Source organism: Haemaphysalis longicornis, unplaced genomic scaffold, assembly GCF_048455015.1.
Source record: "Haemaphysalis longicornis isolate Haplotype H1 unplaced genomic scaffold, Haemaphysalis longicornis Haplotype H1 scaffold_1, whole genome shotgun sequence".
Lineage (NCBI taxonomy): Eukaryota > Metazoa > Arthropoda > Arachnida > Ixodida > Ixodidae > Haemaphysalis > Haemaphysalis longicornis.
In genome coordinates this window covers 118,100,643-118,116,330 of record NW_027526203.1, presented here as the reverse complement: position 1 = coordinate 118,116,330, position 15,688 = coordinate 118,100,643, and positions in this window count along the sequence as shown.

Here is a 15,688-nt window from a genome sequence, read left to right as displayed (position 1 = left end):
TGAATGCGCGATGCATGCGTGTTTTCCTTCGGTAGAAACAGATAATTACACCCCCACACGCACGTGAACGTAGCCGGCGGGCGGTAGGCCAGGAGAGCTTTCGTACTGGAAGTGGCAGAAGCAGACGACTACCGCGAGCATTTCCGCTTTTTAGCGGACACTATTGGGTCGTCTTGCTGCCTGCCGCCGCAAGTTTTAGTTGCGCTGCCAGGCCACCGTTGCTCCGCCGCTGCCAAGCGCGCTCAGAAGCGCAGTGGGTGCGCCGCAGAGCTTGGTATTGCTCGAATATATGGCAATTTGTGACAGGGAAAGAGCATGGTTGAACACCGTGCGATGCATATGCTGCCGTACGCTGCTGTCCAGTGAGCCACCAGCATCTAACCTTGTAACGTCGGCCAGCACTCATGACTGCGAAAACTGAAGGTAGCGCCGTTCCACAGGTTCAAAATAAGGTCCATTAATCGCTCAGCTGAAGCCTCACCCTTGAAATGATATCACTCAACAATCGGATTTGCGATTTGTCAAGGAAGGTAGCCAAGCTATATAATATAATCACGCCTCACCATTTTCTCCGCGAAATCAACCGGAAAAACTCGCCTAGGGGGGTACGAGCACGGCTCACAAGGAATATATTTTTCTAAATCTCTAAACGAACAATGGAACATTATGGTTGCAGCAAACTGGACAACTAGTCTGCCTTTGTAATTTTCTACCCTGTTAAATTTTTAAGGGCGCGTGTTTTATACTTCGTTTCTTTGTGGATTGTATTGGCGAGATTATGGCGGACTTCTGGGGAAGACTAGTGCATCATAGACGTGTAATCCCACTTCCATGCGGTCACAAATACCTAGGGTAGACATCGCGATGCTTGAATGTGCGCTTGCGCGAGCATCTGCCCGACGTGAAGAATGGGCACACTGGGCAGCTCGGTGCACATTGTCGGAAATGCAAATGCACCCCTGTCTTTACGAGACTGTAGCGATAGCAAGGCATAAAAACCAGCTCACAAGAGAAATTTTTGGGGCCTTTTAAATGGCTCGCCATGGTCATGGTTACATATGCATGCTGTCTTTGGGTTTATCGGCCAAATAGATTGTGTATCTTGGCCATGGATAATTTCGAAACGGCAACACCCGGCTTTCTCTGCCTTGTTTGGTTTTTTTGTTGTTTATTTTTTCATTTTTTTTTTCATTTTTTGTTTTGTTTTGTAGTACCGGGTGTCACACAATTGTCAGTTTCCTAGTTGTTATCCTACGGCACGAGCTGTGTGAAAAAAATTGTCGTGCCGTCGCCTCATTATGGAGTCCAATACGCTGTGTAGGCGATTTTTTTCTAATGTCGGCCTTTTTAACGCGATAGCGTTATTAGGGGCATTTTTAGATTTAGCCGTGGCTCCTAGCCATTCGCTATCAGGCGTGCTCATCATGTGTTACGGAAATACGTCACCGCTGCCACCCGGAAGCTACGACTGAGGCAGCATGATTCGAGGGCTCCGGTGATTGAGTAATGTGGTGCAACGTAACAGAAGTTTGGAAAGGAGGACTATGATGAAACGTCGGGTACGAAGGAAAGGACACGCGTTTTCAGCAGGTGCTGCACCTGCGTGGTGAAGTTAGTTGTATGCCCAGTGGGTGGTAGCTTGCCTGGCAGACACTGTCGCCAGCCGTGTGCGCAACTTAGGTCATCACTCCGAACCGTGTTCACACCAGAAGATAAAAAATACAAATTTCCGGTACGTCATGCCCGGAAGCTATACGTATGCAACGAGTCACGCCGTAGGGGATGTATTCGGAAGAATTTAGAACACTTTAGGATCTTTAATGTCCGCCGTAATGTGGACACGTTGGCGGTTTTGTTTTTTGCTTCCATCAGCAAAACGGCCATGTCGCTAGGAATTGAACCCGCCTCCTTGGGATCAGTAGGCCAAGGCCTTATCCACTTAGCCAACTCGGCGCGTTTTCGAGCGGAACCTATGCAAGTACCAGCATTGCGGGACCTAACTAAAGCAGGGGGCAAAGGATTAACGCCAGCCTCAGAAATCAAGGAAGGCATAGATTATAAGCATAAAAAACGAAAATAGAGCCCAGTATGTAGCGTCTAATCACGCAGATTTTCAAAATACTTTTCAACATTTCCATGGTTCCGTCTCCGCTACAAGCTTGGTTTGGCAAATGACAGATGACACCACGCGGCCAAGCTAAATATACCCTAAAAATAGGTACGGATGTCCTCCCAGAGAACAGTCGCGCAAGAAGGCGCGGCGTTGCTTTAGAGACAAGCCATTGTGCCAAACTCACAATCGCCAAAAAACAAAAAAATCTTAAATAAGTTGCGCAGAAACAAAATGCCGAACCGAGAGAGAGCAAGAAAAAGAGAAAAAGAAATGATAAGACTCATGCAACCACTGATCATGAACCAAATATTGCAGCGCCTACTGTGCCACAAATTTACCGGAACCAAATAAAGTGCAAGGAACACCAGGCTGTGTCGGTGACAACAGCAGGCGACAACAGCGGGCCCGGCGAATCACGCGATGCGCTTCGAGGGGTGTGTCGCCGGGGGTGTGTCTCCGGTCAAAACGTCATTTGGGCATTCTCCGCTGGACGAAAGTAGCATAGGTTTGCTTTAAAACAGAATCGGGAGGGGCCATCGTACCCCGCGACAGGCAGCCCCCCTTTGAAAAAGAACTACTGCACGACGTTATAGACATGGCATCTATGCAGCGACCGCACGTAAAAACTCTCCTCTACCAGTAATAAGGATCCAATCGTTACCAAGAAGAGGTGATGTGGAAGGATCAAGTTGATTCGGGGTAAGTTCCAATATCGTGAGACCACAGTATACACCTACTCCGGCATGAACAGAAGCACGGGGCCCAAATTGTGGTAGTTGACTACTGTGGCAACCTTTGTGGCCCTCCGACATCCAGGAATAAAAAAGTGAAAGTTGAAGCCATCCTCTTGGCAATCCGACTAGCGGAAGTATCAAATAGAAGCGTAACATCATTACAGACTCTCAAAGGACATTATGCTGTTTTCTGCATGAATACCTAAGTACTTCGGTAACATATTCCCATTCACAACAGAAAAAGTTAACGTCACGTGGACACCCGGACCAAATGGTCTGGAAGAGAACGACACACTAACCAAAAGGCACATGAACTCACCTACGGTGCTCCTTGGGACCGCGACTACCACACTGGCCTCCTCGAAAAACGTTAAGAACGAATCCTGATGCTAGGCATAAGAACACGATCTTTCCCCTTGTTACAACGAGGTCTCAATTCCGAAAAATCCTGAACTGTGTGGACAAAAAACGAACACACGTATCCGAAAATCTATGTGCGTTAAGGTGTTCTGTAGGGACATCAGACATCAACTTAAAACTGTGCTAAACTAGGGGAAACATCTACCCCCTTGTGCGCAACCTAGCCATGTCCAAGGCTATGGTTAAAGGTCAACAACTCAAACAAACAACATATTCCACTTCGAGATATGGGAGGCAGCTTTGACCAGGACGTCACCTCAAGATCAGCGCGAGCTGATTGAGAGGGCATGGGAGGGAGCTGCTGCATCAGGTGCCGTACACCTAGATTCCACCTTTGATCGCCCTGCCACCTCTTTCCCCATTTTCCTACCACAACTATTTCGTCCTGAACAATGCTCTCTCTCTTTATCCCTCTCTCTCCCTCCCTGAAAAAAAAGCAAAATTTTACAGCCCGGCCTAGGATCACGGAATAAACATATTGATGCAGTGACACTGACGCCTCCTAGCTACAACTTATCCACACCTCGCATCCGCAATCTTTCATGCTCACATTTTAAGCCACAGAAGCACAGACCGTTTGTCGCTCCTGGACCACGGCAATGAAAAAGCCTCGTTACTGTTCTTTCTCTTTTCAATGACTTTTAGTGCTGTTGAATCATAGATCGGAAATGCAGTAACTGCGTACGAAAAACTTCGTGGGAGACGAAGTATCGCTATCGCGCCTTACATTTTAGGATCCAAACGTAGATGTCTCTGCAACTTTTTTAAGATTGACTTAATAGATTAGGTTAACTTAATGAATCTGCCGATTCGATCAATATTTCTAATTCTGGGCGCGATACTGATGTTGTCCTGCCTTGTGATTGGTAAAGTAAACAGGTTGTATCTAACAAAAAGGCAGTTACAGTACGTTAGACTAGATGCGCAGTAACAATATTCGAATAAAAGTCTATTCGTAGTCAGCACGAAACGGTCACGACATTCTTTCTGCCTGTCTGTGCGGTTACGAATGTCATGATCTCTGCTGTTCCCCCTTAACACTTGGCCAAACAGTGATGCATTGAGGTTTACCTTTCGATTGGACGCTTAAAATTGGGCGTTCACAATGAGCACGTAGCAGAACGCGTGAGAACATGCAGTGTGGCCATCAATGCACACTCTCCGCTCTATTCGTAACACATCATTCAAAACGAGAAGCTCAAGCAAAATTAATTATAAGATATAAAATCCCAATACATGGCTTTGCATCATTATTTTAATCGAACATTTTTAAGCACGGTATCGAACCGAAAACAGAACCGAACCTAAAACCGGAACCGAACTTATGTTATTTATGCCATTTTGGAAGTGAACACGGATCGGAACGAATCCAAGGAACAGTTTGGAACCGATCCCGGCAATGGTTAGTGGAACGGTTCCGGTAGCTGTTACACAAAATATCGGCTGGTGTTTGACCAACCTCGTTATATTTGGGCCCTTGGCATTTCCAATATTTTGCGGCGCTCTCTCTCTTAACAAATCAGAAAATTTAGTTGCGCAGAAAACTCCGGAACGTTTTTGGGCGATCTGAACGCTATAAAAAGCCCTGCTCTACGCACGCATTGCGCTGTTTCTAGCGTAAGATTGACGTGTCCCACTGAAGTTAGTAGATAGTTGCCTGATGCATATCTTGCATTCATCCAATGATTTCAGAAACAAATGTTTATACAAGGTAAGACTGAGGTAAGGGGAGATAGAAATCTGGCACAGAATAGGTATGGGTTGCGAAGCACTCAACAATCGCTCCCAAATAATAAACATTAAGCTACCTCTGTCACTCAAAAGAAAAATCTACATACGGTGCATACTGCCGGTGATGACATACGGAGCAGAAACTTGGCACCTTACTAAACAACTATGCCAATCTCTGCCACCTGTCGCTGACATGTTATTGGGAAGTTGCTGTCGCCGATTTTTCCCTCTAGTCCGTGAGATATTGCAGCCGTTCCTTTCTTCTAACCTGCCTGTTAGCAGGCGAAAGGTGGGATGAATGAAATTCGTCTAAACACCACCTGCCCCTCTTGACAGGTGGTGGTTGACGCCAACGCCGGGCAGTTTTCTACTCCTGGAGCTACCGTATGCTCCCGTGTTAAGGGGACTCAGCAACACTTCCGATAAGCGCTTTCACTCTTTCCTTCGCGTATGGAAGCACTGCGAAATCTACTCGCAACTCCAAGTTCCGCGGCGCAGTCTGGCAACATCAGTCAAAACAATCAAAATGGCGTCACAAAACAGGTCCGCCGTCGTAGCTTCGCTTGCTGCCGTACTAAGATTTTCAGACTGCGGGGTTGATTCATGTTGTTTTGGAGAGGAAGAGGGCATGCATTCAGCCGGCGACCTTTTCTTGATCGGGCCCGTCAAAGACCCGAGCGATAAAAACGCCGAGATCGCCGCAATGTGCATGCAAACGTCGGGTGTGACCCAGGAACTGCATTACATTTCGCTCAGGATGAGCTGCCTTTCTAGTGAGCCAAAAATCGGAGAAGGGCAGTGCTCGTGCGCACCAGGGCTGTCAGAGAAGTGCGAGCAACTTGCTGGGGCTCTCATCCACTGCTGCGGGTAAGTTGCAGTTTTAACCACTGCTGTCCGGGATCGTCAGCGGATTCTTTGATCACCTTGACAAATTTCATTAGTGAGCATAACTACAGTAGCGGAAATCTAATCATTATGGGAGACTTTAATGCGCCTGGAATTCGTTGGTCGACCCTGTCTTTAAGCGATCGGCCCTCTGTAACAGACACAGAGCTGCTGAAATTTTCTCTGTTTCTCGGCCTAACCCAAGTTGTTCGAGAATTTACAAGAGAGTCGGCAGTTCTCGATTTAGTCTTTGTTAGCCCAACATTCTTAGAAAGCACGTTTAACTGCCTTGTCACTGAGGGAATTTCGGATCATAAAGCCGTTTTCGTCTCACTCTCATGTAGTGTACCCACACCGAGTATTGTGTATTCAACTCATCATGACTTTAACCGCGCAGATGACGTCAGTATCCTGGCAGTTCTAGAGGATTCATTTGAAAATTTCGAACAGCTTAGCGAATCTAGCGACGTCAACGACTTGGTTTCTTTCTTTGAAAATCTTGTGCATTCTTGTATCGCCCGCTTTATTCCGATAAAGACTAATAAAAAAAAATGTCCGGTTGCCATGGATGACGAGGGAGTTGTTACAACTGACACGTCGCGTAAAAAGGTTACATCGTTCGACTAGACGTCAGATCTCCCCATCATTAAATGAGTTCAATAAACTTAAAGAGGAACTAAGAGCCAAAACTAAAGCCGCCAAAGATTTCTATTACCAAGTGACAATAAAAAACCTGATGGTAACAAATCCAAGAAAATTTTGGGGCTCCATCTTGCCGAGTTCAACGGAACCAAACACGATGGACATTCATGGAGCTTCCACAAGCGACCCTGTCACAATAGCCAATGCATTTAATTCTTACTTTAAATCTGTTTTCACCATCGATAATTTGCAAACACCTACCTTTTCACTGGCCAACCCTGCACCCTCAATTGGTGACGTATGTTTATCTGAAGAAGGCATTCTAAATTTGATACTTAACTTAGACACTAAAAAAAGTCCTGGCCCAGATAATATTCCCAACAACTTTTTAGTACGATATGCTTCATGCAGAAGCCGCTACCTTATGGTAATATACAAAAAATCTCTAGCAACAGCAACAGTTCCATTATCATGGAAACTCGCTAAAGTGCTCCCCTTTTTTAAAGCCGGATGCAAAACCACGCCGTCTAATTACAGGCCTATTTCCTTGACATCTCACTCATGCAGAATATTAGAGCACGTCATATACAAACACATAATAGAATTCCTGGAAGCTAATAATATTCTAAACGAGTTTCAACACGGCTTTAGACGCGGTTTCAGTACAATCACTCAACTCACCGAATTTAGTCATGATGTTATTGAATCCATTGACTCGGGTTATCAGGTAGATGCTATTTTTATTCACTTATCGAAAGCTTTCGATACAGTTCTCCATTCCAAACTTTTACTTAAACTTAACTACATATTAAAAAACCCGCTGCTCGTAGATGGGATACCTAGTTTTCTCTCGCACCGCTCGCAGTATGTACTTTTTAACTCAACGGCATCCAGTACCGCTGATGTAACTTCAGGTGTTCCGCAGGGCTCGGTACTTGGACCGCTTCTTTTCTTATTATTTATTAATGACATATCCGGTAACATAACGTCTCAGATTGGGCTATACGCCGATGACTGCGTGATTTATCAAAAAATTACTTCTGCTGAGGATGACGCAAAACTGAACAATTCATTTTGCAGTTTTTGTTCTTGGTGCCAAACCTGGCAAATGAATGTAAATTTGCAAAAAACTGTGTGCATGACATCTTCTACTCGGTCATCCGCTCATCTATTTCCCTACTCATTCGATGGTTGTAATTTAGAAAGAAAAATGGAATATAAGTACCTCGGCCTTCACTTCACTCATAACATGTCCTGGTCCAAGCACATTGATATCACATATAATAAAGCCTTGCAGAGATTAGGTTACTTACAGCGTGTTCTCCGTGTAGCACCAAAAGAAACCAAGCTCTTAACATTTAAAACTTTAGTACGGCCATTACTCGAATACGGTTCTGTCGTGTGGAATCCACACACAGCGTCCGACATTGCAAAATTAGAATCCATACAAAAAAAAAAGCCGTCCGTTTTATCTGCCGAAGATATGACCGCGATTTTTCGCCTACGTCCAACTTAGCACCTTTGGGTTTAACTCCTTTATTATCTGCTCGGCGCCATTCAGAATGCTTAAAATTCCTGTACACCTTGATTAATTCGCCGCGCTTGCCGTCGCTTCACAGGTATCTGCAGTTTGCCACACCACCCTCTGTTCACACCAGGAGTCAACATGCGCTAAATATTACGCCATTTCACCCCAAAACTGATTTGTTTAGTATAGTTTTTTTCCTTTCACTATTGAGCTCTGGAACTTGCTACCCGGCGATACCCGCGGGCTCCCTTTAGATCAGTTTCTGAGTACAATATCACATGCGTGCTAAGTAGAGATTTCCATGTTCTCTTGCTTTCTTTGGTCTTGCCTTTGTTCATTTTGTTCATTCTGTATCTTGTGTAGTATTGTGAACCACAAATTTGTACCCTACGCTCATGTTTTTGTTCCTGCTTGTTATCACCTCATCATTTCTATGTCCACTCCTGCAATAGCCCTAACAGGGGCTGCAGTATGTATAAATAATAATAATAAATAATGATAGACTTCGCCGTAGACTCATGAATAATGATCTCGTGCGAGTGGAAATTTCCGGTACATTTTTTTCTCGCAATTCCGTGACTCTCCGCTTTGAGGCGCAAGTTTGACTACTTTGATGTGAAGCCGCCCGCGACGTTCCTAGTTATTATACAAAGCCGTACTAGTTGGTTAAGAGACGCGCGGATCACTGCGGGCGTTTGGAACATACACAACGTACTGCTGGGAGCCGACTTAACTAGAAGTGCACGTGCAATAAGAGTGAACAAAAGGCGACACAGCGTCCGCCGATAAGATAACGTCGTGCGCTCGCTGCATTGATCTGTGGAAGCTGCGGGAGTCCTACCCGCGTGGTCCAGCCATTCACTGACTTGAGCGTCAAGTACATCGACATGCGCGCGGGGCAGCAGCGCAGATGCGCATTGGAGGCACGGCTTCAAGCGCGAGTTATCAAGCCCAGTTATCATAAAAACAGATAACTGGGCGAGTTGATTTAGGTTCATTTTAATTAGGCGCAAAGATTACACGGACGAAAGTCTGAGGTAAACACAAACAGGGCCCCACCCACAACTGAAATTCATTTTCAAAAGAAGAAACATATATACACACTGGTTTCTATGAATTTCATCGCAGGTTCTTATCTAAATACGCTACTTCTGGCACTGATAGTGCTAGGGACGGCTGACTGACACATTTTTTATGTTTGTACAAGCACGTGGTTTGTTGGTACAAGCACGTGGTAGCGCTAAACATTTGCGTGCATCCACACTCATCACAATGTGTTGCCAACTGTGAGAGTTTGTAAGATATGCTACAGGGGAAGTTTACGATATTCGATTATCATGTCGAGCGAGCTATGTGGGACACAGAGGCGATGCGTCAATGTAAGACTTAAGGAACATGAACGGATCATCAATAACAAAGGCAAACTCTCACTCTCACTGCTGCGGGATACGGCCAGAAAGCAGAAGTCCTAATTTTTCTCTCACACTTCACGGTAGCAAGGTGAGGGTTCTTTTGTCCAATACAAAGGCTCCAAAATTTTGGTTGTTTTGAGGGTGTTTGCTGAAAATGAACTTCTTTTTACAGGGGTTGAAATTGTGCGTCTTGCGCTCCAGCTGCTCTATGACCCTTACTATCGCACAACAAAAAACCACAAGCAATTAGGGATAAAAAGTACTCGCCAAGGTCAGAGTTGCCCATACGCTATCTAAAATATAACCAACGAACCGTGCCTTTGGAAACTTCAGAAACATTATTTGCGAACGTGCCAAATCTCTCTATGAGGGAACATAAAACGGCATTTACACCGCCCACCATGTTCCTTGCAAGCCAGCTCCCAAGTCGTGGGAAGAGCAGTTGACAATGTCGAATCTGCGGCAGCTTCAGCAATGACATCGTATTGTGAGTTGGTATTTCATGATGTAATGCAAGTACTACAATGCATGCAGGAGTTATTTTTATCCACGTGTATTTGAGTGAAGTGGTAAGCTGCAATAGAAATGTCTGCAGAGTAAAATAAACCTGTTTACTAGACATTTATAGGCTATGAAAAGGCGTTTATTTCAATAGACACTGGATCAGTGTTCTTTTACAAAAAAACAAAAAAACGTTCCCTGACGTTTTGACTGGAGGACCAGTCTTCATCGGAGTAAGAAGTACAGAACATTGCAGCGTGCTTTTAAAAGTGCGTGGGGAGAGAGAAATGTGCGCTACAGTGCGGCCTGTTTAAAAAAAAAGTATACGTCATCAATCCCAAAAACAAGAAAAAATGGAAGATATACACATAAGAAAGCATGCCCTCCCTCCTTTATGGGAGGAAATGTGCGCTACAATGGGCCCTGCTTATGTGGAATTATGGACACGTTATAAAAGATGAAGACTGGTCCTCCAGTCTGAATATCAGTAAACCGTTTTGATTTTATATTTTGAGACTTACTTTCATGACCAAAGAAGGAAGTGTTCGCTTTGGGCCACATCTGAACCTTCTTTAAAGGTTGTTCGGATACCTAAAGGCGTGGTAGCTTTTTAGATGCGACGCATCTCTTGCTGTGAGGCATGTCCCTCCTGAGTCGGCGTCGGCGTCGGCGTCGGCGGCGTCCGCACGCCACCCGCGCATGCGCGACTCTCCTCCTCTCTTCTCTCCGACAGCTGTGCGCAACACTCTCACTCCGTCTCCTTATCATAAACAGCTGCGTGCGCGTGCTTCGCTCCGCTCTCGTCACGCAAGTGCGCGCATGCCCGACTCTCCTCCGCTGTCTCCTCTCCTTCAGGCGCTGTGAATATAAAGCGGGTAGCGCGCTGCGGCGGTTCCGTCAGCGCTCGCTCTCGTTCGACTTCGCGTCACAACACGTTTCACGCGATTTAGAGAATCAACCCAACGGAAACACCAATTGAACACCCCGATGCGTCGCATCACACCAGGGTTCCCTCACGGGAAGATGGGCGTAATTTTTGTGATAGCGCTCACTTACGATCGGGGAGGCAGCGATTGTGTCACGGCAAGAGCACTTTGAATATGCCCAGAAAGACCTTGTTTATAATAAATGGCATGAAAACATATTGCATTGGAATAGTATGGAGGATTGGATATAATCAGCTATTTTGCCTTCCCTGCCCGTGGTGGAGACATTAGTAACAGGAATATTGCACTCTATAATTGAATGAACTATTTCACTACTCACCTGAACAAAGTAAATTGCTGCTACTCTGTCCCTGCAATACTGTACATTGTTAACATGACTCATGACCTACACGCGACTCATGTTCAGATCGTATAGTATAAAAAGGCTTGTATAAATGACGTCGCCGGCGCTACTTAGCCATCACTGCAGTGTGAAGTCTGTTTTGCGAACGTATCTACCCTACCAATTGTCCTAAACAGAATTCGAGCGGGTATTTCTATTTTTATACGCGCTATAAACAGTTCCCGCTCACTTTGGTCTTCGCTTTCATGCCTGTCGAGGCGTCGATGTCACCTGGCACTGTACGCTTCGAACACGACTGGCCAGAGCTGCAGTAGCAGCCTTCCCGTAAAGCAATCAGCAGAACCAGCGGGTACCCATGCAGCCCAGCCAGCGCACAAGTTCCGCCATATTGAAAATCAGCTGAAATTCGCATTGCAAAAAAACCTCCACCATATTTAGAGGACAGTTTGCAGCGCCATTAAACGCATTTTTCTGCAGTTCGCGACGCTGACGGTGAGATTTTCCGGTACTGAAGGCAAAGCTAGTCCTTCGCTTCTCTAAGCTCCTGCCTGTTCTGTGATCAACCCATAATCCCATCATTATCATCCCATCTTTCTTCACACTGCACTAAGTGTAGCGGCTGTAAACCGAATTTTTCTGCCACAGGCGTTTTCTTTAGGCACCGTCAACTAATTCCCCACAAAATTATGGAAGTGTTCCACATTGCAGAAAGAGGACAAAAGTGCACTGGTTAGCCAGGCGACTGTGTTTCTATCTCCCAAAGAAATTGCCTATTTGCTTGCACCTTGATTGTAGCCGGTTTGTAATCTAGTTGACTCCTCTCCTTGGAATTTGTCAACTTGTTGCGCTCATCTGCAGTGCTTTTTATTGCTTTGTGTTGTGTGCTTGCATTCACCCTTCTTAATATTAAACTTTAGTTGTTATACAAGCGGCCGTCCTCGTGTTCAACTTCCTTGGTCTTCGTTTAAGTTGCGCTGGTTCCATCCACCAAAATATTATATCCATAGACAAAATTTACAGTGTATATACGCGGTCTTTTCTCTGTTGAATAACTTGTGTTTATATGTAGAATGACAAACAATCTCCGCCTTTTACGCCCATACTAATCCAACGAAAGAGCAACTCGTTCGAGTATTCGTAATCAAAGCCAAACCAAACTTTTTTTGGAGTTGATGGAACTCAGTTGCTGAAGGAATTTTTCACCAAGGTTTTGTTTATGTCATAACATGGCCATTAGCATAAATGAGCGCATTTCTACAGGAGCAGGTTGGCTCCACTTTATGCTGCAGAAAGCTTAGCACTGGCTTGTAATTTCGAAGAACGATTGCAGAGTGCATCCGAAGGAAATAATTCTTTTTAGGGTCATCTCATTCTCTGCCCAATACGCCATTGCGGTTAACGACATGTGTTCAAGACAACCAGCCCAAGAAACATCCTGGGCGGGGATCTCGAATGCCTCCGCACTGGTATTCACTTCTCTGCCGACAGAGGCGCCTGAAAATGCATCACTAAGGAAAACATACAGCGATAGAGAAGTAGAGTGGTCACCAAGGCTACTGCGGCAATTTGCATCGAGCGCATGACACGGATGTCGAGCGCACTCAAGCATATAGAACGAGCAAGGTGGCTCCGAGTGCTGCCGTTTCTTCCGCCATTTTGGGTAAAGACCGCTTACAGTGTTTAGCGCCGCGTGCAAGTGTGATTCTAAGTGTGATTCCGGGCTAAAGCTTACACGCCTGAGAAATGTTTTCCTGGCATCGACTCTCCCAGAGAGATGAGTTGCAAGGAAAGACTCAAGCAGAGGGATAGAAATTGCGGCTCGTCCAGGACCTTGTCATTTGAGGCGGCTCTGCGAACTCCGAGGGATATTTTTAGGCCATTTCTGTGAAGTTCTTCCAAGCGATCATACTGGGACTCAGAAGGAGACAGCAAGGGCAGCTGGTAAAAAAAAACGCGACTAAGGATAAACACCAGGTGAAGCCGAACCATGGATGATACACGGCATTCCAGTCAGTTCTAGCAATTCTTGGAAGCACATTTCAGCCGTGTGTTAAGGAAGTGATGAGTGATCCTACTGAGAGCCGCCAGGATAGCGTGTAGAAGGTGGGAATGCCAAGAAACTGCACGCGAGTAACTTTTCAGATCGGCAGCCCCTAACCAATTTATGCATATTCTATACGTATTTAATTCTCCGAGTACTGCTACACCTGGTTGCAACTGATAGCTCATATATCTGATTTGATTTGATTGTAGGGTTTAAGGCGCCGAAGCAACGCAGGCGATGAGGCGCGCCTAGTGGAGGGCTTGGGATTAATTTGGACCATGTGAGGATTTTTAACGTGCGCCGAAATCTCGTACACACGGGGGTTTTTGTTTTTCGCCTCCATCCGAAAAGCGGCCACCGCGTCCGGGAATCGAACCCGTGTCCTGGTGCTCAGCAGCCAACGCCTTAGCCACTGAGCCACCGCGGAGGGTGATGGCTTATATATCAATTCACTCTGAGCAAGCCCATGTTCTAACGCTCCCTCTTGTTAAAATCCTGTTTTTTCCCTGATATTCAACAGAAAGCGGCCGTCGGCTGTTGCTTTGCCACCATGCTGATGACCGATAACGACTATATAAATCTTGAATAAAGCGTATGCATAGTCCCTCCAAATTGCACTTCGATGCGGCCCCGGAAACCAATAAACGATGTTGTATTCGGGAATGTGCTTTACTGAAATTAAGCTGTCCTCCAATATATAAGACAAATCTACATTTCATAAAATTGTCATGACTTGTTTCCCAAATATTATTAAGAAGTGGTAACCTTTAAAACATGTCTTCCGAAGTCAGTTCTAACGGCCATTATTCAAATATCATGTACACATCAATGTTTACTGGTTTATTTCCTGATTATTAAACACTGGGTTTATTCTCTTTACATATAATTAGGACGTATTTTCATTTCTTCTTGTTATATTCCCATCCTTGCTATGTACCAATAAAATTGCGATTGTAGTATATTCATCTGTAAACCTCCGTCTTTTCTTCAACGAATGCATATTGCATACCAAACTTGCTTTTTATAAGAAGTATGTGTAAACAACAGCTTGAGAGAGAAGGAATGAGTTAGACAGACAGACAGACAGACAGACAGACAGACAGACAAACAGACAGACAGACAGACAGACAGACAGACAGAGTGAGAAAGAGAGAGTATATCGCCTTTATTCAGCGGAGCCTCCTGGCTCCTGGGAGGGAAGCCTTCTTATAGGCAGCGATGCGTCGTCCTGGTTGCCACCGCTCTCTCAAGCAGCGAGAGGCGATGGCAAAGACGGAGCGTCATTATGATCACAGCAGCACAGCAGCGTCTCCCACTGCTGGGGAAATGGGGAGGGCTTGGAGGTGGCAAATCGGGATTCTGGGTGCATTCAAGTATAATGCGCCTGAGTGCTCCTGACTGCGCGCACAGTTTACACTGGGGGTGCTATTCCATAAGGCCCGAAATTGAGCCTAACGCGGGAGACACGAGCTCCAGTGACGCCCACGTAACATGATGATAATATTTTAAGTCGTAGTTCAAGCGCTTTAAAAAATTCACAGCATATCCACGGGGTGAATGATGATGAGTGGGCGAAGCTCCTGAGGGGAAATCATCGGTAAAACCGTGACTTTTCAGTGAAAGTTCGCCCACTACATCTGTGTCCGAACGTAACGTCTAGAAAGTCTCGCTTAAACCGCGCGTCGGCACCTTGGGGCTGAGCTCGCCTGATGCGTTTTGCAGACGCCTCACGAGCTCTCACTGCATCGGGGTCTGCCTGCCGATACGCGCGCTTTCTCGCCGCTTCCCGTTCTCTGACGTTTTGGAGATCCCCTTCGCGCCGCAGCCGTGCCGCTTCGCGTACGGCAGGGTCCTCGCGCCGTTGCCGTGACGCTTGGGCCTCTCGTTCTCGAACGCTGGGATCTTGGCGGCGTCGTCGCGCAGCCAGACGACACGCTTCGGCCTCCCGCTCTCGTACGGCAGGATCTTGGCGGCGGCGTCGCGCAGCTTCACGGAGCGCTTCTGCCTCGCGGGTTCGCACATCTGCAGCCTTATCCATCGGGCGACTCCGAGCGCGCGCCAACAGCGAACGGATTTTATACAACGCTCCCCGCCATCTAGTAAACAATCCAAGAACTAAACTAGAGGTAGCCACGCCATCTAGTAAACAATCCAAGCGCATCTTTTCATCATATACAAGTACCGCCATCTAGTAAACAATCCAAGAACTAAACTAGAGGTAGCCACGCCATCTAGTAAACAATCCAAGAACTAAACTAGAGGTGGCTACATACATACGTCGAGGATGGACAGACCCACGCCCTAAGAAGCTTCGCCCCGAAAATGTGGTTCGCGCTATTTGCTGATTGTTGAGGGGACGTAACCGGTCCAGGGCAGCGCGCTCGAAGG